Below are 25745 nucleotides of genomic sequence, written 5' to 3' on the forward strand. Positions count from 1 at the left end.
TTAAACGCCGGGCTGGTGCCCATTTCTGGCGTTTAACGCCAGGTTCTTGCCCTTTCCTGGCGTTTAACGCCAGTCTGGTGCCCCTTTCTGGCGTTAAACGCTCAGAATGGTGCCAGACTGGGCGTTAAACGCCCAACTGCTAGCCTCACTGGCGTTTAAACGCCAGTGAGTTCTTCCTCCAGGGTGTGCTGTTTTTCTTCCTGTTTTTCATTCTGTTTTTGCTTTTTCAATGGATTTTGTGACTTCTCATGATCATCAACCTACAAAAAACATAAAATAACAAAAGAAAATATGTGAAATATAACATTGGGTTGCCTCCCAACAAGCGCTTCTTTAATGTCAGTAGCTTGACAGAGGGCTCTCATGGAGCCTCACAGATACTCAGAGCAATGTTGGAACCTCCCAACACCAAACTTAGAGTTTGAATGTGGGGGTTCAACACCAAACTTAGAGTTTGGTTGTGGCCTTCCAACACCAAACTTAGAGTTTGACTGTGGGGGCTCTGCTTGTCTCTAATTTGAGAGAAGCTCTTCATGCTTCCTCTCCATGGTGACAGAGGGATATCCTTGAGCCTTAAACACATAGGATTTTTCATTCACTTGAACGATCAGTTCACCTCCATCAACATCAATCACAGCCTTTGCTGTGGCTAGGAAGGGTCTGCCAAGGATGATGGATTCATCCATGCACTTCCCAGTCTCTAGGACTATGAAATCAGTAGGGATGTAATGGTCTTCAACTTTTACCAAAACATTCTCTACAAGTCCATGAGCTTGTTTTCTTGAGTTGTCTGCCATCTCTAGTGAGATTCTTGCAGCTTGTACCTCAAAGATCCTTAGCTTCTCCATTACTGAGAGAGGCATGAGGTTTACACTTGATCCTAAGTCACACAGAGCCTTCTTGAAGGTCATGGTGCCTATGGTACAAGGTATTGAAAACTTCCCAGGATCTTGTTTCTTTTGAGGTAATTTCTGCCTAGACAAGTCATCCAGTTCTTTGGTGAGCAAAGGAGGTTCATTCTCCCAAGTCTCATTTCCAAATAACTTGTCATTTAGCTTCATGATTGCTCCAAGGTATTTAGCAACTTGCTCTTCAGTGACATACTCATCCTCTTCAGAGGAAGAATACTCATCAGAGCTCATGAATGGTAGGAGTAAATGTAAGGGAATTTCTATGGTCTCATTTTGAGCCTCAGATTCCCATGGTTCCTCATTGGGGAACTCAGTGGAGGCCAGTGCACGCCCATTGAGGTTTTCCTCAGTGGCGTTCACTTCCTCTTCTTCCTCTCCAAATTCGGCCATGTTGATGGCCTTGCACTCTCCTTTTGGATTTTCTTCTGTATTGCTTGGAAGAGTACTTGGAGGGAGTTCAGTAACTTTCTTGCTCAGCTGTCCCACTTGTGCTTCCAAATTCCTAATGGAAGACCTTGTTTCAGTCATGAAACTTTGAGTGGTTTTGATTAGATCAGAGACCATGGTTGCTAAGTCAGAGGGGTTCTGCTTAGAATTCTCTGTCTTTTGCTGAGAAGATGATGGAAAAGGCTTGCTATTGCTAAACCTGTTTCTTCCACCATTATTATTGTTGAAACCTTGTTGAGGTCTCTCTGATTCTTCCATGAGAAATTTGGGTGATTTCTCCATGAAGAATTATAGGTGTTTCCATAGGGTTCTCCTAGGTAATTCACCTCTTCCATTGAAGGGTTCTCAGGATCATAAGCTTCTTCCTCAGATGAAGCATCCTTAGTACTGCTTGGTGCATTTTGCATTCCAGACAGACTTTGAGAAATCAAATTGACTTGTTGAGTCAATATCTTGTTCTGAGCCAAAATGGCATTCAGAGCATCAATCTCAAGAACTCCTTTCTTCTGACTAGTCCCATTGTTCACAGGATTCCTTTCAGAAGTGTACATGAATTGGTTATTTGCAACCATTTCAATTAGCTCTTGAGCCTCTGTAGGCGTCTTCTTCAGATGAAGAGATCCTCCAGCAGAGCTATCCAAAGACATCTTGGATAGTTCAGAGAGACCATCATAGAAAATACCTATGATGCTCCATTCAGAAAGCATGTCAGAAGGACATTTTCTGATTAATTGTTTGTATCTTTCCCAAGCTTCATAGAGGGATTCTCCATCCTTCTGTCTGAAGGTTTGGACTTCCACTCTAAGCTTACTCAATTTTTGAGGTGGAAAGAACTTTGCCAAGAAGGCATTGACTAGCTTTTCCCAAGAGTCCAGGCTTTCTTTAGGTTGAGAGTCCAACCATATTCTAGCTCTGTCTCTTACAGCAAAAGGGAATAGCATCAGTCTATAGACCTCAGGGTCAACCCATTAGTCTTGACTGTGTCACAGATTTGCAAGAATTCAGCTAAGAACTGATGAGGATCTTCCATTGGAAGTCCATGGAACTTGCAATTCTGTTGCATTAGAGAAACTAATTGAGGTTTAAGCTCAAAGTTGTTTGCTCCAATGGCAGGGATAGAGATGCTTCTCCCATAAAAATCAGGAGTAGGTGCAGTAAAGTCACCCAGCACCTTCCTTGCATTGTTTGCATTATTGTTGTTTTCGGCTGCCATGTCTTCTTCTTCTTTGAAGAATTCGGTCAGGTCCTCTAAAGAGAGTTGTGCTTTGGCTTCTCTTAGCTTTCTCTTCAAGGTCCTTTCAGGTTCAGGGTCAGCTTCAACAAGAATGCCTTTGTCTTTGTTCCTGCTCATATGAAAGAGAAGAAAACAAGAAAATATGGAATCCTCTATGTCACAGTATAGAGATTCCTTGAGGTGTCAGAGGAAGAAAAATGGAAGACAGAAGTAGAAAATTCGAACTTATCAAAGAAGATGGAGTTCAAATTTTGCATTAAGGAATAGAGTTAGTCCAAAAATAGAAGGATGTGAGAAGAAGGGAAGTAATTTTCGAAAATTTAAGTAAAAGATTTTGAAAACATTTTGAAAAACACTTAATTAATTTTCGAAAATAAAAGTGGAAAAGAAATCAAGTGATTTTTGAAAAAGATTTGAAATTAGAAATCAAAAAGATATGATTGAAAACTTATTTTGAAAAAGATGTGATTGAAAAAGATATGATTTGAAAACAATTTTAAAAGATATGATTTGAAAACAATTTTAAAAAAAAGATTTGATTTTAAAAATTAATGACTTGCCTAACAAGAAAAGATATGATTCAAACATAAAACCTTCCTCAACAGAAAAGGCAAAAAATGTTCAATCAAATCATTAATTGTTAGTAAGTATCTTTGAAAAAGGAAAGAAATTGATTTTGAAAACATTTGATTGAAAAGATATGATTTGAAAAAGATTTGATTTTGAAAAACTTTGAAAACTTGAAAAAAAAAATTGATTTTGAAAACAAAATCTTCCCCCTTTGCCATCCTGGCGTTAAACGCCCAGAATGGTGCACATTCTGGCGTTTAACGCCCAAACTACTACCCTTTTGGGCGTTAAACGCCCAGCCAGGCACCCTGGCTGGCGTTTAAACGCCAGTCTGTCTTCTTCACTGGGCATTTTTGAATGCCCAGCTTTTTCTGTACAATTCCTCTGCAGTATGTTCTGAATCTTCAATTCTCTGTATTATTGACTTGAAAAGACACAAATTAAAAATATTTTTGGATTTTTAATAATGAGGAATAATCAAAATGCAACTAAAATCAAATAACAATGCATGCAAGACACCAAACTTAGCAGTTTGTACACTACTGACACTAACAAAATGAGAATGCATATGAGAAACAACAAAACACTCAAGTCAATAGAATTCAAAGATCAAAACAAGAAAATCATCAAGAACAACTTGAAGATTAATTAAGACACATGCAAAAATTCGAAAATTGCAAGAAGAACAGAAACATGCAACTGACACCAAACTTAAAATGAGACTCTAGACTCAAACAAGAAATATTTTTGGATTTTATGATTTTGTAAATTTTTTTGTGCTTTTTCGAAAATTAAGTGAAAAGGAAAATAAAGGTATCAAAATTCTTAATGAGAATTCCAGGAATCATGCAATGTTAGTCTAAAGCTTTAGTCTAAAGGAATTAGACATGGCCGGCTAAGCTTCAGCAGGACATTGCATTCAAGAGCTAAATTGATGATGATCAATCAGCTTTGGTGATGATAAGAACATCACCTTGAAACACTAGAATTCATTCTTAAGAACTCTGAGGAAAAATAATACCTAATCTAAGCAACAAGATGAACCGTCAGTTGTCCATACACAAGAACAATCCCCGGCAACGGCGCCAAAAACTTGGTGCGCGAAATTGTGATCACTACAACTTCACACAACTAACCAGCAAGTGCACTGGGTCGTCCAAGTAATACCTTACGTGAGTAAGGGTCGATCCCACGGAGATTGTTGGTATGAAGCAAGCTATGGTCACCTTGTAAATCTTAGTCAGGCAAACTCAAATAGGTATAGTGATGAACGAAATTAACATGAAAGTAAAGATAGAGATACTTATGTAATTCATTGGTAGGAACTTCAGATAAGCGCATGAAGATGCCTTCCCTTCCATATCTCTGCTTTCCTACTGTCTTCATCCAATCCTTCTTACTCCTTTCCATGGCAAGCTCGTGTAGGGTTTCACTGTTGTCAGCAGCTACCTCCCATCCTCTCATTGGAAACGATTGCATATGCTCTGGTCACAGCATAGCGGAATCCATCTGTCGGTTCTCAATCAGATCGGAATAGAATCCATTGATTCTTTTGGCGTCTGTCACTAACGCCCCACCCTCAGGAGTTTGAAGCGCGTCACAGTCATTCAATCATTGAATCCTACTCAGAATACCACAGACAAGGTTTAGACCTTCCGGATTCTCTTGAATGCTGCCATCGGGTCCTGCCTATACCACGAGGATTCCGGTTAAAGAATCCAAGAGATATTCACTAAGCCTCAGATGCGTGTAGAACAAGAGTGGTTGTTAGTCACTTTGTTCATGGGTGAGAATGGTGATGGGCGTCAATCATCACCTTCATCAAGTTGAAGAACAAGTGATATCTTGGACAAAGAACAAGCGGAATTGAATGGAAGAACAATAGTAATTGCATTAATACTCGAGGTACAGCAGAGCTCCACACCTTAATCTATGGTGTGTAGAAACTCCACCGTTGAAAATACATAAGAACAAAAGTGATCATTGGTTTCGGCCCCAAAGAGGGAACCAGAAGAACCAAGATCTGATCTAAGAACTAGATGTCCAAAGATGAAAAATACAATAGTAAAAGGTCCTACTTATAGGGAACTTAGTAGCTTAAGAATTACAAAGATGAGTAAATGACATAAAAATCCACTTCCGGGCCCACTTGGTGTGTGCTTGGGCTGAGCAATGAAGCATTTTCGTGTAGAGACGTTTTCTGGAGTTAAACGCCAGCTTTCATGCCAGTTTGGGCGTTTAACTCCAAGTTTTATGCCAGTTCCGGCGTTTAACGCTGGAATTTCTGTAGGTGACTTTGAACGCCGGTTTGGGCCATCAAATCTTGGGCAAAGTATGGACTATCATATATTGCTGGAAAGCCCAGGATGTCTACTTTCCAACGCCGTTGAGAGCGCGCCAATTGGGCTTCTGTAGCTCCAGAAAATCCACTTCGAGTGCAGGGAGGTCAGAATCCAACAGCATCTGCAGTCCTTTTGAGTCTCTGGATCAGATTTTTGCTCAGATCCCTCAATTTCAGCCAGAAAATACCTGAAATCACAGAAAAACACACAAACTCATAGTAAAGTCCAGAAAAGTGAATTTTAACTAAAAACTAATAAAAATATACTAAAAACTAACTAAAAGATACTAAAAACATACTAAAAACAATGCCAAAAAGCGTATAAATTATCTGCTCATCAATAACCAATTCATGTACACTTCTGAAAGGAATCCTGTGAACAATGGGACTAATCAGAAGAAAGGAGTTCTTGAGATTGATACTCTGAATGCCATATTGGCTCAGAACAAGATATTGACTCAACAAGTCAATTTGATTTCTCAAAGTCTGTCTGGAATGCAAAATGCACCTGGCAGTACTAAGGAAGCTTCATCTGAGGAAGAAGCTTATGATCCTGAGAACCCTTCCATGGAAGAGGTGAATTACCTAGGAGAACCCTATGGAAACACCTATAATTCTTCATGGAGAAATCACCCAAATTTCTCATGGAAGAATCAAGAGAGACCTCAACAAGGTTTCAATAACAATAATGGTGGGAGAAACAGGTTTGGCAATAGCAAGCCTTTTCCATCATCTTCTCAGCAACAGACAGAGAGTTCTAAGCAGAGTACTTCTGACTTAGCAACAATGGTCTCTGATCTAATAAAGACCACTCAAAGTTTCATGACTGAAACAAGGTCCTCCATTAGGAATTTAGAAGGACAAGTGGGTCAGCTAAGTAAGAAAGTTACTGAACTTCCTCCTAGTACTCTCCCAAGTAATACAGAAGAAAATCCAAAAGGAGAGTGCAAAGCCATAACCATGGCCGAATATGGAGAGGAAAGAGAAGAGGAGGACGCCACTGAGGAAGACCCCAGTGGGCGTGCACCAATCTCCTCTGAGTCCCCCAATGAGGAACAATGGGAATCTGAGGCTCAAAATGAGACCATAGAGATTCCATTGGACTTACTTCTGCCATTCATGAGCTCTGATGAGTATTCTTCCTCTGAAGAGGATGAGTATGTCACTGAAGAGCAAGTTGCTAAATACCTTGGAGCAATCATGAAACTAAATGACAAGTTATTTGGAAATAAGACTTGGGAGGATGAACCATCTTTGCTCACCAAAGAACTGGATGACTTGTCTAGGCAGAAACTGCCTCAAAAGAGGCAGGATCCGGGGAAGTTTTCTATACCTTGTACCATAGGCACTGTTCATACCCTGACCGAGCTCCTCCAACTCGGCTAGTTCGTAAAAGGTCCGACCTCATCCTAAAGGCTCATGCCTAAAGGTCGGACCTCGGACAATAAAGCAAGGAAGGCCCATCAAAAAGGAACGCAGCCCAAACCTAAAGGCCGAAAAGGCCTAGCAAAGGCGGTTCCACAAAGATAGGGATAAAACTCCCGAAAGATAAAGATAAGATAAGAATATCTTATCCAGGGAAGATCACGGCCAACTACTATAAATACACTGGAGCACCCAGGTATGGCATTCGTTCCACATTCTACACATATCTGCTTGGACCCATGCTAACTTAAGCATCGGAGTGTCATTGCAGGTACAACCACCAACCACTCCGCACATCAAGCTCGGGTCCCTGAACCCCCACCTCGGGCCTCTCCAGACGACCGAGCTACACGTTTCAGGTAACCCCCGGAACATTGGCGCCGTTGCCGGGGACCTGGAAGTCATCCCTCTATCATGGCGGACGACCCTCTCAACAATGACCACGCTGCATCTGAACAAGAGGACGAAATTGACACCGGAGAACGACCGGACAGCCCTCTATCACCACGCACTCCCGGAGGAAACAAACAGAATCGCCCAAAGACATCACTCCCAAACAAAGATCCACAAAATTCTGAAAAGGAGAAGAACTCGGAGATTCTAGAAACAGTCCGGGCACAACAAGACCGACTGAAACAACTCGAAGAGGACATAAAGAAGCAGAAAGAAACTGAACAAGATCTGAGAAGGGAGACTCGAAAGCGCAGAGAATTAGAAGAAAAGCTGCGGAAAATAGAGGCCAACCTGAAAGACCGAACAGAACGCGGCTCCACCCCCGAAAGCAACCATGATCCCTTCACGCGAGAGATCATGAAGGAGAAGGTACCGCGAAACTTCAAACCACCCGATATGGATCTCTACGACGGCACCACCGATCCAAGTCACCACCTCAGCAACTTCAGAAGCAGAATGTACCTAGTCGACGCCTCCGACGCAATTCGGTGCAAAGCCTTCCCCACCACTCTCACCAAATCAGCCATGAAGTGGTTCGACAATCTGCCACCAAGATCAATCACCAGCATCGAAGACCTGACCAAAAAATTCCTAACAAGGTTCTCTATTCAAAAGGACAAGACAAAACATGCCCCCAGTCTACTCGGAATCAAGCAAGGTAACCAAGAAACTCTCCGAGAATACATGGAGCGATTCAACAAAGCCTGCCTGGACATACAACACTTGCCCACTGAAGCAGCCATCATGGGACTAGCAAACGGCCTAAAAGAGGGACCGTTTAGCCAATCCCTATCCAAACGATACCCGACCTCCCTATACGAGGTGCAGGAGCGGGCAGAAAAATATATCACCATGGAGGAAACCTCCCAGCTAAGAGACTCTTCTAGGAAGGAATCATCCTACCCACTCCGAGATCGGGATCGGGAACAGAAGAAAAAAGAAGACCCCAACTCGGACAAGCCACGGAAGTACCACAACTACACCCCCCTCCGAGTCTCCCTGGTAGACGTCTACAGAGAAGTATGCCACACCGAAAAGATCCCACCGCCCCGACTGCTAAAACACAAGAGAGCGGGAAGAGATCGGTCCGAATACTGTGAATATCACAAGCTCTACGATCATTCTACTAACGACTGCTACGACCTGAAAAACGTTATAGAAAAGCTGGCCAGAGAAGGAAAACTCGACAGATACATAGCAGAGAAAGGAGAAGAGACCAGGAAGAGAAGGCGGGGAGATAACGAAGGTCGGGCCGAACAAACCCCGCGAACCCCTGAAAGACACGTTCACATGATAAATGGAGGTTTTGCAGGCGGAGGAACATCCAGATCCTCGCGAAAAAGACACCTCAAAGAAGTCTATCATGTCCGAGAAGACAGTCCCCTGCCCGAGTTACCTACCATCTCATTTACCTGAGAAGATGCTCAAGGGATAATTCCCGGGCACGACGATCCAATGGTAGTCACCATTATCCTAGCAAACGCCAACTTACATCGAACCCTGATTGACCAGGGAAGCTCAGCAGATATCCTGTTCAAAACGGCATTCGACAAGCTCGGACTTGAAGAAAAAGAACTAAAGGCCTATCCCACCGACCTATTTGGGCTAGGGGATACCCCGATCCATCCCTTAGGATACATCCCGCTACACACTACCTTTAGAAGAGGCGAGCAATCTAAAACATTAAGCATCGACTACATTATAGTCGACGTCACTTCGGCATACAATGCCCTCATTGGGCGACCAACCCTAAACAGACTGGCAGCTATAGTCTCGACCCCACACCTCTGTATGAAGTTCCCTACCGCAAAAGGAATCGCTACCCTAAAAGGCGACCAAAAACTAGCGCGGCGATGCTACAACGAAAGCCTGAGCCTAAAAGGGAAGGAGGTCAACACGATAGAACTCGGACGAGTTCAGTCCCGAGAAGATCTTCGACCACAACCAGAGGGAGAGACCGAAAAAGTCCAGATTGGGAACACACCTGAAAAAATAACAAACATAGGAGCGAACCTCCAAACGGGTCTAAAAGAGGAACTCATAACCCTCTTGAAGGAGAATTCCGACCTCTTCGCCTGGAAAGCCTCCGACATGCCAGGCATAAACCCCGACCTGATGTGCCATAAGCTATCAGTTTATCCGGGATCCCGACCTGTCCAACAAAGACGCCGGAAGCTCGGACCCGAGCGCATGCAAGCAATAGAAGAACAAGTACAAGCACTACTAGACGCAGGGTTCATTAGGGAAGTAAAATACCCCCTATGGCTCGCAAACGTGGTCCTGGTAAAAAAGCCCAAACGGAAAATGGAGGATGTGCATCGATTACACAGACCTCAACAAAGCCTGCCCCAAAGACCCATATCCACTACCAAACATCGACGCCTTAGTAGACGCAGCCTCAGGCTACAGATATCTCTCCTTCATGGACGCATACTCAGGATACAATCAAATCCCGATGTACGGACCCGACCAAGAAAAGACCTCGTTCATAACCCCAAGGGCAAACTACTGCTACGTAGTAATGCCCTTCGGGCTGAAGAACGCAGGGGCAACCTACCAGAGGCTAATGAACAAAGTGTTCTCAGAGCACATCGGACTACAGCTAGAGGTGTACGTCGACGACATGCTGGTAAAGACACAAGAAGACAGAAACTTGCTGACCGACCTCACCAGCGTCTTCGGCACCCTCAGAAAACACAACATGAGACTCAACCCGACAAAGTGCACCTTCGCCGCAGAAGCCGGAAAGTTCTTAGGCTTCATGCTGACTCAAAGGGGCATCGAAGCGAACCCGGACAAATGCCAAGCGATACTCAATATGAAGAGCCCGACGTGTGTCAAAGAAGTACAACAACTGAATGGAAGGCTAGCCGCCCTATCAAGATTCTTGGCAGGATCAGCAATAAAGTCACTACCTCTCTACTCACTCCTAAAGAAAGGGAAACCCTTCTCATGGACCCCGGAGTGCGAAAAAGCCTTTCAAGAATTCAAGGAATTCCTCGGGCAGCCACCAATCCTAACCCGACCTTTAAAAGGAGAAGAACTCGTATTATACCTCTCGGTTGGACATCGAGCAGTCGCTTCAGCATTAATACGAGAAAATGACCAAGGACAACGCCCCATATACTTTGTAAGCAAGGCACTACAAGGGGCCGAATTAAACTATCAGAAGATAGAAAAATTCGCCTACGCCCTAGTATTCACAGCTCGGAGGCTTCGTCCCTACTTTCAAGCCCACACCATCAAAGTCCGGACAAACCAACCCATGAGACACATCCTCCAAAAAACAGACCTGGTAGGACGAATACTGCAATGGGCGGTGGAACTGTCCGAGTTCGACCTCCACTATGAAACCCGGACTGCCATAAAATCTCAGTATCTAGCCGACTTCATCGCAGAATACACTGAGACCCCTGGAACCCCACTCTCATGGAACCTGTATGTCGACGGGTCCTCAAACAAAACTGGAAGCGGAGCCGGGGTTATACTCGAAAGCGACCAAGGAACGCAGATAGAACTATCCCTAAAATGCGAGTTCCAGGCCTCGAACAACCAAGCCGAATACGAGGCCCTACTAGCAGGCCTAAAGCTAGCCGAAGAGGTCGGAGCCCAGAAAATCACGATCTTCAGCGACTCCCAGGTCATCACATCACAAGTAAATGGAAGCTACCAGGCCAAAGACCCAACTATGAAAAAATACCTGGACCAAACACAGGCACAATTACGGCACTTTCCAGAGATACAGATCCAGCACATACCACGGGAACAAAATGCCCGGGCAGACGCCCTCTCAAAGCTCGCCAGCACCAAGCCCGGAGGCAACAACAGAAGTCTCCTCCAGGAAACCTTACAATCCCCCTCCGTGTTAAGAGAGGAAGAAACGCTAAATATATCCAACCAACAACAAGGATGGATGACCCCCATACTCAACTACCTGAAGTCGGGAACTCTCCCCGCCGAAAGAAAGGAAGCTAAAAGACTCACGAAATACGCCCAGAATTATACACTAATTCACGACGTATTATACAGAAGAGGATTCTCAAACCCCCTCCTTAGGTGCGTCCCGACCTCAGAAACAAAGAACGTCCTCGAAGAAGTCCACGGAGGCATGTGTGGGAACCATCTCGGAGCTCGGGCATTATCCAAGAAAGTAGTCCGGGCCGGGTTCTACTGGCCAACTTTGCAAAGAGACGCAACGGAGTTTGTGAAAATATGCCCCCCTGCCAAAAACACGCCAATTTTCACAAGGCACCACCCGAAGACCTCATCAGCATCACCGCACCATGGCCCTTCGCAAAATGGGGACTTGACCTACTCGGCCCGTTCCCCCAAGGACCGGGGCAAGTCAAATACCTCATAGTAGGGGTCGACTACTTCACAAAGTGGATCGAAGCTGAACCTTTAGCCACCATCACGGCTCAGAAAAGCCACAAATTCCTATACAAAAACATCGTCACAAGGTTCGGAGTCCCCTACTCCATCACAACAGACAATGGAACACAGTTCACGGACACAAGTTTTCAGAACTTGGTGGCCGAACTAAAAATCAAACAGCAATTCACCTCAGTCGAGCACCCACAAGCCAACGGACAAGCAGAGGCCGCAAATAAAGTCATCTTGGCCGGGTTAAAACGAAGACTCCAAGAGGCCAAAGGGGCATGGGCCGAGGAGCTCCCCCAAGTATTATGGGCATATCGGACAACTCCACACTCTACAACGGGAGAATCGCCATTCCGATTAGCTTACGGGATGGAAGCAATGATTCCTATCGAAACAGATGAAGGGTCACCCAGAGTCATCTTCTACAACGAAGAAGGTAACCCGCAGGCACAAAAGGAAGAACTCGACCTCCTCCCCGAGGTCCGAGAAAGAGCCCGGATCCGAGAAGAAGCCTTAAAACGGCGAACGGCCCTCAGATACAATCAGAAAGTAATAAAACGAAGCTTCTCCACTCACGACCTAATTCTAATCCGAAATGACATCGGAACACAAAAGTCGGGAGAAGGAAAGCTAGCTGCAAACTGGAAAGGACCCTACAAAGTAACAGAAGTCTTAGGAACAGGCTATTACAAGATATCCGACCTAGAAGGCAATGAGCTGCCCAGGACCTGGCACGCCTGTAATCTAAGACGGTACTACAGCTAGAAAAATTTGACCCGAGGTGTACTCTTTTTCCCTACAAGGGTTTTTTAATGAGACACCCGGTCAAGTAAGGCACCCGACCTAGTCAAGGGTAAACACTCTGTAAATATTCTTTCTTTTTTAAATACTAATCAAATTTTTCTATTTTCTTTTGTTCTTCCTCGTGATGAAACAAATCCTGAAAAAGTACCCCGCCAAGGCGCATTAATTTATGCTCGACAAAACGCAAAAAATCATTGCCGAGAGACCACACAAGGTCGGCAAAGATAAAAGCGACGAGGTTCAAATTAATGTGAGAAGTTATAAAGTAACTCTGAAAAAGGCTCAAAAAGCCAAATAAAAAGAGATTACAAAAATAACTTAAAAGGCCGACCAATGACAAGGTCGGACCCAACAAAGGGTGTACTCGACCGCTCGACCCGAGGTCCGAGAAAAAGCCCGGACCCGAGAGGGAAGCCTTAAAACGACGAAAACAAAGATTTCGAAAACGCTTACTAAAAAGTTGCTATACAAAAAACAACTAAAAAGTACAAGCGAAAAAACGAAATCAAAAGGAAAAAACAAAAGTTCCAAGCGCTAGCTAAAAAGTTGTTATCCAAAAACAACTAAAAAGCATAAAAGCGGAACAAAAAGTCAAAACGCGAACAAAACACCGCATAATAAGCTAAAAAGTTACTACAAGTAGCTAAAAGCAAAAAGGGTGTCCAAAGCATTCACAGAAACTGTTCCGAGGGTTACCTGAAACGTGTAGCTCGGTCGTCTGGAGATGCCCGAGGTGGGGGTCAGGGACCCTGAGCTTGATATGTTGGCGGTTGGTGGTTGTACCTGCAATGACACTCCGATGCTTAAGTTAGCATGGGTCCAAGCAGATATGTGTAGAATATGGGATGAATCTCATACCTGGGTGTTCCAGTGTATTTATAGTAGTTGGCTGTGATCTTCCCTGGATAAGATATTCTTATCTTATCTTATCTTTCGGGAGTTTTATCCCTATCTTTGTGGAACCGCCTTCCTTAGGCCTTTTCGGCCTTTAGGTTTTGGGCTGCGCTCCTTCTGATGGGCCTTCCTTGCCTTTAATGTCCGAGGTCCGACCTTTAGGCGTGGGCCTTAGGACGAGGTCGGACCTTTCATGGATTTACCGAGTTGGGGGAGCCCGGTCAGGGTATGAACAGTGCCCCTGCCCGAGTTCGTCCTTTTTGGGAGGTCGAGCTCGGGCATAGTAGTTTTTCAAATCTTCAAAAAATGGCCGTTTCTGCATTTATTGCTTTTTTACCGTTTTTCCTTGATTTTCGTTCCGGCCTTCGTGAAGGCTTTATTTATTCGCTCCCTTTCCTTTTTCTTCGTTTATTCTGTTCCTTTCTTGTTTTTCTCAGTTTTTTGCCATCTCTTTTTCGAGCGCCGCTTCTTCTTTTTCTTTGTTCTTCTTCCCTGATTCTTTCCGTGCGTTTTTTCCGGGGTTTCCTCTGCGCCGTTGTTTCGTGCTTCTTGCTTCCGGAGCTTGCCGCCTTCGTTTCTCCTTTGCCTCGGAGCTCCTCGCCTTCGTTTCTACTTTCCAGGTTTGTTTTCCATGTTTTTACTTTCTTGTGATCATATGCTTCTGTTCTTTGTGTGGCTCTTTGTTTTTGTCTCTTTATGCCTGGGTTGCCCCGAAAAAGAGATGCCGCCATTGCTGTTGTTTGTATATGGGGGGGGCTCTTTTTTGTTCTCTGGTGTTTTTCGGTCCGGGTTGCTGCATTTTCTTCGCGGGGTTTTTGTTTTCTTGCATTGCTGAATGGGTTTTTGCTTTCTGTTGTATTCTTCTTTGTAGGTAGGAATTTATGTCTCAAAAGGTTCTTCAAGCGGTGTCGACCAAGATTCCGAGTGGTCTTGGTTGGGTAGATCCTCTTCCTTTGAGAATCCCTTCTGTGGTAGATTCTGAATATTTAGCTAGGTTCCGTAGGCACAGTAGCATATGTGAAAATAGAGAGTCTGAGAGGGATTATGAACTAGTGGCCCCGGATTCCGAGGAGAGAGTGTGCTTCCCGCCTTTAGAGAGTTCCGAGAAGCTCTTCTTTTATGCTTATGATTGTTTTTTCTCTAAGCTGGGTGTCCGACTTCCTTTTACCGACCTGGAGCCCGAGGTGTTGTGGTCTTGTAACCTTGCCCCTACGCAGCTCCATCCAAATTCTTGGGCGTTTTTGAAGTTGTTTCAACTTTTGTGTCAGTTTTTGGGGGTCCCTCCCTCTATTTCTCTTTTTTCCTATTTGTTTGTGTTGACGAAGCTGGGGTCGGGTGGAGGGAAGGTATCTTGGGTTTCTTTTAGGGCTAATCAGGGAAGGAAGTTTTGTACCCTTTATGATGAGTCTTTTCATGATTTCAAGAACTTTTACTTCAAGGTCCGGGCTACTGGAGACGTCCGACCTTTCTTTCTAGATGAGAGTGGGGAGCCTTCTTTTCCTCTTTGTTGGCAGGAGAATGTAGTGTCTGTTAAATATACCTTTGAGAGTCTAGATGAGGTTGAGCAGGCTTTTGTGGGTGTGGTGAGCAGTTTATGGGGTCGGGCACCTCACTTGGATACGAAGAAAATGTTGGGAGATCCAAGCCTTCTCCGTTCCGAGTTAGGTAGTTCCCGACCTCTTTCGAGATTCATCTTTTTCTTAGTATCTTGGCCTTGTTTGTTTTGGTGGAATTTCTGTTGTGGTAACTCCTTTTCTTTTATTTCTGCAGAGATGTCTTCTCAGGCGGATTCCATGAAGTATCTTCGTCGGACGAAGAAGTCTGTGGCCGCTCGGAATATTGAAGCTGGGGGGGCTTCTGCTCGATCTTCTCCGGAGAAGTCTACTGTGGGTGTTCAGACTCGGTCGAAGACTATTCCGACTCCCCAGTTCCGAGCTATTACTCAAGATCCTCCGACCTCCGGGCCTGCTACCTCTTCTCCTCCCCCGTTCTCGGGTCCTCCTCCCAAGAAGCAGAAGACCTCTCAAGGGCCTGCGGGTTTTAATGACAAGGATTTTGATGCTCTTGGTTGGATTGAACAGCATATTCTCCCTCAGACTTTTATTTCTACTGATGATGTGTCTATGGAGCACCATTTTCAGTATATGGCGCGGAGTTGTGTTCGGATGGCTAGTCTTCATGCTGCTATTGCCCGAGAGTTCAAGAAATCTCCCCTTGGCGCGACCAGTTCCCGACTTGAGAAGGCTCAGTCCGAGCTCGAGAAGTTTAGTGAGCTGAAGGCTGCTAGGATTGCTGAGTTGGAAGCATCTTTAGAGAAGGAGAAAGCTAAGGCTACCGCGGCTGTGGCGGCAGCCAATGCATCTGAGGGGATGGCGAAGGCAGCGAAGGAAAATTATACTCGGGAACTTGCCGAGCTTGTGGAGACGAAGGAGAAGTTGCAATCTGCTCAGAATGACTTTTACGAGCTAGAAGGGCATGTGGCGAAGGGTATGGATGCTATGTATGAAAATTTGAAGGCTCAGGTCCGGGTTCTTGCTCCTGACCTGGATCTGAGCTTATTTAGTATGGATAACGTTGTTGTGGAGGGAGAGATTGTTCCTGCTCCCAACGAGGATGAGGTTCCGGTGTCCGACCCCAAGGTTCCGGTGTCCGTCCCCGAGGTTCCGGTTGCGAACCCGACTTCACCTTTGGTCGGGGATGGGTCTGGTGCGGAGGTTTTGAACCGGGATGATGGTGCTGTCGATGCTGTCCCGATTTCTATGTTTCTTCCGCAGCCTTCTGTTGATGCGGCGACCGGGAAGGATCTTGATCCTCTGTAATCCCTTTATCTTTTGGGTTTTTGCCCGGCCTGTGGGCTCTTTTGTTTTTTGGATGATTTCTGTGGATGCTTTGGACACCTTTTTTGCTTTTAGCTACTTGTAGTAACTTTTTTAGCTTATTATGCGGTGTTTTTGTTCGCGTTTTGACTTGTTTGTTCCGCTTTTATGCTTTTTAGTTGTTTTTGGATAACAACTTTTTAGCTAGCGTTTGATTTCGTTTTTTCGCTCGTACTTTTTTAGTTGTTTTTGTATAGCAACTTTTTAGTAAGCGTTTTCGAAATCTTTGTCTTCGCCGTTTTAAGGCTTCCTTCTCGGGTACGAGCTTTTTATCGGACCTCGGGTGGCGCGGTCGAGTACACCTTTTGTTGGTCCGACCTTGTCTTTGGTCGGCCTTTTAAGTTATTTTTGTAATCTCTTTTTATTTGGCTTTTTGGAGCCTTTTTCAGAGTTACTTTTATAACTTCTCACATTAATTTGAACCTCGTCGCTTTATCTTTGCCGACCTTGTGTGGTCTCTTGGCAAATGATTTTTTGCGTTTTGTCGAGCATAAATTAATGCGCCTTGACGGGGTACTTTTTCAGGATTTGTTTTATCACGAGAAGGAACAAAAGAAAATAGAAAAATTTGATTAGTATTAAGAAAGAAAGAATATTTACAAAGTGTTTACCCTTGACTAGGTCGGGTGCTTTATCTGACCGGGTGTCTCATTAAAAAACCCCTGTAGGGAAAAAGAGTACACCTCGGGTTAGATTTTTCTAGCTGTAGTACCGTTTTAGATTACAGGCGTGCCAGGCCCTGGGCAACTCATTGCCTTCTAGGTCGGATATCTTGTAATAGCCTGTTCCTAAGACTTCGGTTACTTTGTAGGGTCCTTTCCAATTTGCGGCTAGCTTTCCTTCTCCCGACTTTTGTGTTCCGATGTCATTTCGGATTAGAATTAGGTCGTGAGTGGAGAAGCTTCGTTTTATTACTTTCTGATTGTATCTGAGGGCCATTCGCCGTTTTAAGGCTTCTTCTCGGATTCGGGCTCTTTCTCGGACCTCGGGTAGGAGGTCGAGTTCTTCCTTTTGTGCCTGCGGGTTACCTTCTTCGTTGTAGAAGATGACTCTGGGTGACCCTTCATCTATTTCGATAGGAATCATTGCCTCCATCCCATAGGCTAGTCGAAATGGCGATTCTCCCGTTGTAGAGTGTGGAGTTGTCCGATATGCCCATAATACCTGGGGGAGCTCCTCGGCCCATGCCCCTTTGGCCTCTTGGAGTCTTCGTTTTAACCCGGCCAAGATAACTTTATTTGCGGCCTCTGCTTGTCCGTTGGCTTGTGGGTGCTCGACTGAGGTGAATTGCTGTTTGATTTTTAGTTCGGCCACCAAGTTCTGAAAACTTGTGTCCGTGAACTGTGTTCCATTGTCTGTGGTAATGGAGTAGGGGACTCCGAACCTTGTGACAATGCTTTTGTATAGGAATTTCCGGCTTTTCTGAGCCGTAATGGTGGCTAAAGGCTCAGCTTCGATCCACTTCGTGAAATAGTCGACCCCTTACTATGAGGTACTTGACTTGCCCCGGTCCTTGGGGGAATGGGCCGAGTAGGTCGAGTCCCCATTTTGCGAAGGGCCATGGTGCAGTGATGCTGATAAGGTCTTCGGGTGGTGCCTTGTGAAAATTGGCGTGTTTTTGGCAGGGGGGGCATATTTTCACAAACTCCGTCGTGTCTCTTTGCAAAGTTGGCCAGTAGAACCCGGCTCGGACTACTTTCTTGGATAATGCCCGAGCTCCGAGGTGGTTCCCACACATGCCTCCGTGGACTTCTTCGAGGACGCTCTTTGTTTCTGAGGTCGGGACGCACCTAAGGAGGGGGCTTGCGAATCCTCTTCTGTATAATACGTCGTGAATTAGTGTGTAATTCTGGGCGTCTTTCGTGAGTCTTTTGGCTTCCTTTCTTTCGGCGGGGAGAGTTCCCGACTTCAGGTAGCTGAGTATGGGGGTCATCCATCCTTGCTGCTGGTCTGATATACTTAGCGTTTCTTCCTCTCTTAGTACGGAGGGAGATTGTAAGGTTTCCTGGAGGAGACTTCTGTTGTTGCCTCCTGGTTTGGTGCTGGCAAGTTTTGAGAGGGCGTCTGCCCGGGCGTTTTGTTCCCGAGGTATGTGCTGGATCTGTATCTCTGGAAAGTGGCGTAATTGTGCCTGTGTTTGGTCCAGGTATTTTTTCATAGTTGGGTCTTTGGCCTGGTAGCTTCCATTTACTTGTGATGTGACGACCTGGGAGTCGCTGAAGATTGTGATTTTCCGGGCTCTGACCTCTTCGGCTAGCTTTAGACCTGCTAGTAGGGCTTCGTATTCGGCTTGGTTGTTTGAAGCTTGGAACTCGAATTTTAGGGATAGTTCTATCCGCGTTCCTTGGTCGCTTTCGAGTATAACCCCGGCTCCACTTCCAGTTTTGTTTGAGGACCCGTCGACATATAGGTTCCATGAGAGTGGGGTTCCAGGGGTCTCAGTGTATTCTGCAATGAAGTCGGCTAGATACTGAGACTTTATGGCAGTTCGGGTTTCATAGTGGAGGTCGAACTCGGACAGTTCCACCGCCCATTGCAGTATTCGTCCTGCCAGGTCTGTTTTTTGGAGGATGTGTCTCATGGGTTGGTTTGTCCGGACTTTGATGGTGTGGGCTTGAAAGTAGGGACGGAGCCTCCGAGCTGTGAACACTAGGGCGTAGGCGAACTTTTCTATCTTCTGATAGTTTAATTCGGCCCCTTGTAGTGCCTTGCTTACAAAGTATATGGGGTGTTGTCCTTGGTCATTTTCTCGTATTAATGCTGAAGCGACTGCTCGATGTCCAACCGAGAGGTATAGTACGAGTTCTTCTCCCTTTAGAGGTCGGGTTAGGATTGGTGGCTGCCCGAGGAATTCCTTGAATTCTTGGAAGGCCTTTTCGCATTCTGGGGTCCATGAGAAGGGTTTCCCTTTCTTTAGGAGTGAGTAGAGAGGCAGTGACTTTATTGCTGATCCTGCCAAGAATCTTGATAGTGCGGCTAGCCTTCCATTCAGTTGCTGTACTTCCTTGACACACGTCGGGCTCTTCATATTGAGTATCGCTTGGCATTTGTCCGGGTTCGCTTCGATGCCCCTTTGAGTCAGCATGAAGCCTAAGAACTTTCCGGCTTCTGCGGCGAAGGTGCACTTCGTCGGGTTAAGTCTCATGTTGTGTTTTCTGAGGGTGCCGAAGACGCTGGTGAGGTTAGTCAGTAAGTTTTTGTCCTCTTGTGTCTTTACCAGCATGTCGTCGACGTACACCTCTAGCTGTAGTCCGATGTGCTCTGAGAACACTTTGTTCATTAGCCTCTGGTAGGTTGCCCCTGCGTTCTTCAGCCCGAAGGGCATTACTACGTAGCAGTAGTTTGCCCTTGGGGTTATGAACGAGGTCTTTTCTTGGTCGGGTCCGTACATCGGGATTTGATTGTATCCCGAGTATGCGTCCATGAAGGAGAGATATCTGTAGCCTGAGGCTGCGTCTACTAAGGTGTCGATGTTTGGTAGTGGATATGGGTCTTTGGGGCAGGCTTTGTTGAGATCTGTGTAATCGACGCACATCCTCCATTTTCCGTTGGGCTTTTTTACCAGGACCACGTTTGCAAGCCATAGGGGGTATTTTACTTCCCTAATGAATCCTGCATCTAGTAGTGCTTGTACTTGTTCTCCTATTGCTTGCATACGCTCGGGTCCGAGCTTCCGACGTCTTTGTTGGACAGGTCGGGATCCCGGGTAAACTGATAGCTTATGGCACATCAGGTCGGGATTTATTCCTGGCATGTCGGAGGCTTTCCAGGCGAAGAGGTCGGAGTTTTCCTTTAAGAGGTTTATGAGTTCCTCTTTTAGGCCCGTTTTGAGGTTCGCTCCTATGTTTGTGATTTTTCAGGTGTGTTCCCAATCTGGACTTGTTCGGTTTCTCCCTCTGGTTGTGGTCGAAGATCTTCTCGGGACTGAACTCGTCCGAGTTCTATCGTGTTGACCTCTTTCCCTTTCAGGCTCAGGCTTTCGTTATAGCATCGCCGCGCTAGTTTTTGGTCGCCTTTTAGAGTAGCGATTCCTTTTGCGGTAGGGAACTTCATACAGAGGTGTGGGGTCGAGACTATAGCCCCTAGCCTGTTTAGGGTTGGTCGCCCAATGAGGGCATTGTATGCCGAAGTGACGTCGACTATGATGTAGTCGATGCTTAATGTTTTAGATTGTTCGCCTTTTCCAAAGGTAGTGTGTAGCGAGGTGTATCCTAAGGGATGGATCGGGGTATCCCCTAGCCCAAATAGGTCGGTAGGATAGGCCTTTAGTTCTTTTTCTTCAAGTCCGAGCTTGTCGAATGCCGATTTGAACAGGATATCTGCTGAGCTTCCCTGGTCAATCAGGGTTCGATGTAAGTTGGCGTTTGCTAGGATAATGGTAACTACCATCGGATCGTCGTGCCCGGGAATTATCCCTTGAGCATCTTCTCGGGTAAATGAGATAGTAGGTAACTCGGGCAGGGGACTGTCTTCTCGGACATGATAGACTTCCTTGAGGTGTCTTTTTCGCGAGGATCTGGATGTTCCTCCGCCTGCAAAACCTCCATTTATCATATGAACGTGTCTATCAGGAGTTCGTGGGTTTTGTTCGGCCCGACCTTCATTATCTCCCCGCCTTCTCTTCCTGGTTTCTTCTCCTTTCTCTGCTATGTATTTGTCGAGTTTTCCTTCTCTGGCCAGCTTTTCTATGACATTTTTTAGGTCGTAGCAGTCGTTAGTAGAATGTCCGTAGAGTTTGTGATATTCACAGTATTCGGACCGATCTCTTCCCGCTCTCTTGTGTTTTAGCGGTCGGGGCGGTGGGATCTTTTCGGTGTGGCATACTTCTCTATAGACATCTACCAGGGAGACTCGGAGGGGGGTGTAGTTGTGGTACTTCCGGGGCTTGTCCGAGTTGGATTCTTCTTTCTTTTTCTGTTCCCGATCTCGATCTCGGAGTGGGTAGGTTGCTTCCTTCCTAGAAGAGTCTCTTAGCTGGGAGGTTTCCTCCATGTTGATATATTTTTCCGCCCGCTCCTGCACCTCGTATAAGGAGGTCGGGTATCGTTTGGATAGGGATTGGCTAAACGGTCCCTCTTTTAGACCGTTTGCTAGTCCCATGATGGCTGCTTCAGTGGGCAAGTGTTGTATGTCCAGGCAGGCTTTGTTGAATCGCTCCATGTATTCTCGGAGAGTTTCTTGGTTACCCTGTTTGATCCCGAGTAGACTGGGGGCATGTTTTGCCTTGTCCTTTTGAATAGAGAACCTTGTTAGGAATTTTTTGGTTAGGTCTTCGAAGCTGGTGATTGATCTTGGTGGCAGGTTGTCGAACCACTTCATGGCCGACTTGGTGAGAGTGGTGGGGAAGGCTTTGCACCGAATTGCGTCGGAGGCGTCGACTAGGTACATTCTGCTCCTGAAGTTGCTGAGGTGGTGGCTTGGATCGGTGGTGCCGTCGTAGAGATCCATGTCGGGTGGTTTGAAATTTTGCGGTACCTTCTCCTTCATGATCTCTTGCGTGAAGGGATCATGGTTGCCTTCGGGGGTGGTGCCGCGTTCTGTCCGGTCTTTCAGATTGGCCTCTATTTTCCGCAGTTTTTCTTCTAATTCTCTGCGCTTTCGAGTCTCCCTTCTCAGATCCTGTTCAGTTTCTTTCTGCTTCTTTATGTCCTCTTCAAGTTGTTTCAGCCGGTGTTGTTGTTCCCGGACTGTTTCCAGGATTTCCGAGCTCTTCCCTTTTTCGGGATTCGGTGGATCTTTGTTTGGGAGTGATGTCTTTGGGCGATTCTGTTTGTTTCCTTCTGGAGTGCGTGGTGATAGAGGGCTGTCCGGTCGTTCTCCGGTGTCAATTTCTTCCTCTTGTTCAGATGCAGCGCGATCATTGTTGTGAGGGTCGTCCGCCATGATAGAGGGATGACTTCCAGGTTCCCCGGCAACGGCGCCAATGTTCCGAGGGTTACCTGAAACGTGTAGCTCGGTCGTCTGGAGATGCCCGAGGTGGGGGTCAGGGACCCTGAGCTTGATATGTTGGCGGTTGGTGGTTGTACCTGCAATGACACTCCGATGCTTAAGTTAGCATGGGTCCAAGCAGATATGTGTAGAATATGGGATGAATCTCATACCTGGGTGTTCCAGTGTATTTATAGTAGTTGGCTGTGATCTTCCCTGGATAAGATATTCTTATCTTATCTTATCTTTCGGGAGTTTTATCCCTATCTTTGTGGAACCGCCTTCCTTAGGCCTTTTCGGCCTTTAGGTTTTGGGCTGCGCTCCTTCTGATGGGCCTTCCTTGCCTTTAATGTCCGAGGTCCGACCTTTAGGCGTGGGCCTTAGGACGAGGTCGGACCTTTCATGGATTTACCGAGTTGGGGGAGCCCGGTCAGGGTATGAACAGAAACCATCCAAAAAGAGCCCACAGGCCGGGCAAAAAACCAAAAGATAAAAAGGATTACAGAGAATCAAAGATCCTTTCCGGACGCCACATCAACAGAAGGCTGCGGAAGAAACATAGAAATCGGGAGAGCATCGACGACACCGTCAACCTCCACACCAGATCCATCCCCGACCAAAGGTGAAGTCGGGCTCGCAACCGGAACTTGGGGGTCGGACACCGGAACTTTGGGGTCGGACACCGGAACCTCATCCTCGTTGGGAGCAGGAACAATCTTTCCCTCCACAACAACGTTATCCGTACTGAATAAACTCAGATCCAGGTCAGGAGCAAGAACCCGGACCTGAGCCTTCAAATTTTCATACACAGCATCCATACCCTTAGCCACATGTCCTTCTAGCTCGTAAAAATCATCCTGAGCAGATTGCAACTTCTCCTTTGTCTCCACAAGCTCGGCAAGTGCCCGAGTATAATTCTCCTTCGCCGCCTTCGCCATCTCCTCGGACGAACTCGCCGCCGCCACAGCCGCGGTAGCTTTAGCTTTCTCCTTCTCCAAAGACTCCTCCAGCTCAGCAATCCTGGCAGCCTTCAGTTTACTAATTCTCTCGAACTCAGACTGAGCTTTCTCAAGTCGGGAACTGGTCGCACCAATAGGGGATTTCTTGAACTCCCGGGCAATAGCGGCATGAAGACTAGCCATCCAGACACAGCTCCGCGCCATATACTGAAAATGGTGCTCCATAGACACATCATCAGTAGAAATAAAAGTCTGAGGGAGAATATGCTGTTCAACCCAACCAAGAGCATCGAAATCCTTGTGATTAAAACCCGCAGGCTCTTGAGAGGTCTTCTGTTTCTTGGGAGGAGGACCCGAGGACGAAGGAGGAGAAGAGGTAGCAGGTCCAGAAGTCGGAGGATCTTGATTTATAGCTCGGAACTGGGGAGTCGGAATAGTCTTTGACCGAGTAGTGACACCCACAGTAGTCTTCTCCGGAGAAGATCGGGCAGAAGCCCCCCCAGCCTCAATATTCCGAGCGGCCACAGACTTCTTCGTCCGACGAAGGTACTTCATGGAATCCGCCTGAGAAGACATCTCTGCAGAAATAAAAGAAAAGGATTACCACAACAGAAATTCCACCAAAACAAGCAAAGCCAAACATACTAAAAAAGATGAATCTCGGAGAGGTCGGGAACTACCTAACTCGGAACGGAGAAGGCTTGGATCTCCCAACATTTTCTTCGTGTCCAAGTGAGGTGCCCGACCCCATAAACTGCTTACCACACCCACAAAAGCCTGCTCCACCTCATCTAGACTCTCAAAGGTATACTTAGCAGACACTACATTCTCCTGCCAACAAAGAGGAAAAGAAGGCTCCCCACTCTCATCTAGAAAGAAAGGTCGGGCGTCTCCAGTAGCCCGGACCTTGAAATAAAAGTTCTTAAAATCATGAAAGGACTCATCATAAAGGGTACAAAACTTCCTTCCCTGGTTAGCCCTAAAAGAGACCCAAGATACCTTCCCTCCACCCGACCCCGGCTTCGTCAACACAAACAAGTAGGAAAAAAGAGAAATGGAGGGAGCGACGCCCAAAAACTGACACAAAAGTTGAAACAGCTTTAAAAACGCCCAAGAATTCGGATGGAGCTGCGTAGGGGCAAGGTTACAAGACCATAACACCTCGGACTCCAGGTCGGTGAAAGGAAGTCGGACACTCAGCTTAGAGAAAAAACAATCATAAGCATAAAAGAAGAGCTTCTCGGAACTATCTAGGGGCGGGAAGCACACTCTCTCCTCGGAATCCGGGGCTACTAGTTCATAATCCCTCTCAGACTCTCTATTTTCACATATGCTACAGTGCCTACGGAACCTAGCTAAATACTCAGAATCTACCACAGAAGGGACTCTTAGAGGAAGAGGGTCTACCCAACCAAGACCACTTGGAATCTTGGTCGACATCGCTTGAAGAACCTTTCGAGACATAAAATTCTTACCTACAAAGAAGAATACAACAGCAAGCAAAAATCACATAAAGAAGACAGCAAAAAAACCCATTCAGCAAAACCCGAAACAAAAATGCCAGAGAACAAAAAAAGAGCCCCCCCCATATGCAAACAACAACGGCGACGCCTCTTTTTGGGGCAACCCAGGCATAAAGAAAAAAGAAACAAACAAGAGCCACACAAAGAACAGAAGCATATGATCACAAGAAAAACATGGGAACAAACCTGGAAGAAAGAAAACGAAGGCGAAGAGCTCCGAAATCAAGGAGAACGAAACGGCGGCGCAGAAGAAACCCCGGAAAGACACACGGAAAGATTCGGGGAAGAAGAACAAAGAGAGAGAAGAAGCGGTGCTCGAAAAAAGGAGATGGCAAAACTTAGAAAAACAGGAAGGGAGCAGAACAAAACGCAGAAAAGGAGGAAAGGGGCAAATAAATAAAGCCTTCGCAGAGCCCGAACGGAAATCGAGGAAAAACGGTAAAAAGCAATAAATGCCGGAACGGCCATTTTTGAATTTTGAAAAACTACTATGCCCGAGCTCGACCTCCCAAGAAGGACGAACTCGGGCAGGGGCACTGTTCATACCCTGACCGAGCTCCTCCAACTCGGCTAGTTCGTAAAAGGTCCGACCTCATCCTAAAGGCTCATGCCTAAAGGTCGGACCTCGGACAATAAAGCAAGGAAGGCCCATCAAAAAGGAACGCAGCCCAAACCTAAAGGCCGAAAAGGCCTAGCAAAGGCGGTTCCACAAAGATAGGGATAAAACTCCCGAAAGATAAAGATAAGATAAGAATATCTTATCCAGGGAAGATCACGGCCAACTACTATAAATACACTGGAGCACCCAGGTATGGCATTCATTCCACATTCTACACATATCTGCTTGGACCCATGCTAACTTAAGCATCGGAGTGTCATTGCAGGTACAACCACCAACCACTCCGCACATCAAGCTCGGGTCCCTGAACCCCCACCTCGGGCCTCTCCAGACGACCGAGCTACACGTTTCAGGTAACCCCCGGAACAGGCACCATGACCT

The 25745-nt window shown here is 46.1% G+C and overlaps 1 non-coding gene across 1 annotated transcript; it reads left to right on the plus strand.

Moving 5' to 3' along the window:
• The first annotated feature begins 2059 nt into the window (after positions 1-2059).
• On the plus strand, positions 2060-2167 carry LOC130955600 (small nucleolar RNA R71). The gene has a single exon (XR_009076814.1). It is a non-coding gene; the product is annotated as a small nucleolar RNA R71 (small nucleolar RNA).
• The last annotated feature ends 23578 nt before the right edge of the window (positions 2168-25745 follow it).

This window comes from Arachis stenosperma, chromosome 1, assembly GCF_014773155.1.
Source record: "Arachis stenosperma cultivar V10309 chromosome 1, arast.V10309.gnm1.PFL2, whole genome shotgun sequence".
Lineage (NCBI taxonomy): Eukaryota > Viridiplantae > Streptophyta > Magnoliopsida > Fabales > Fabaceae > Arachis > Arachis stenosperma.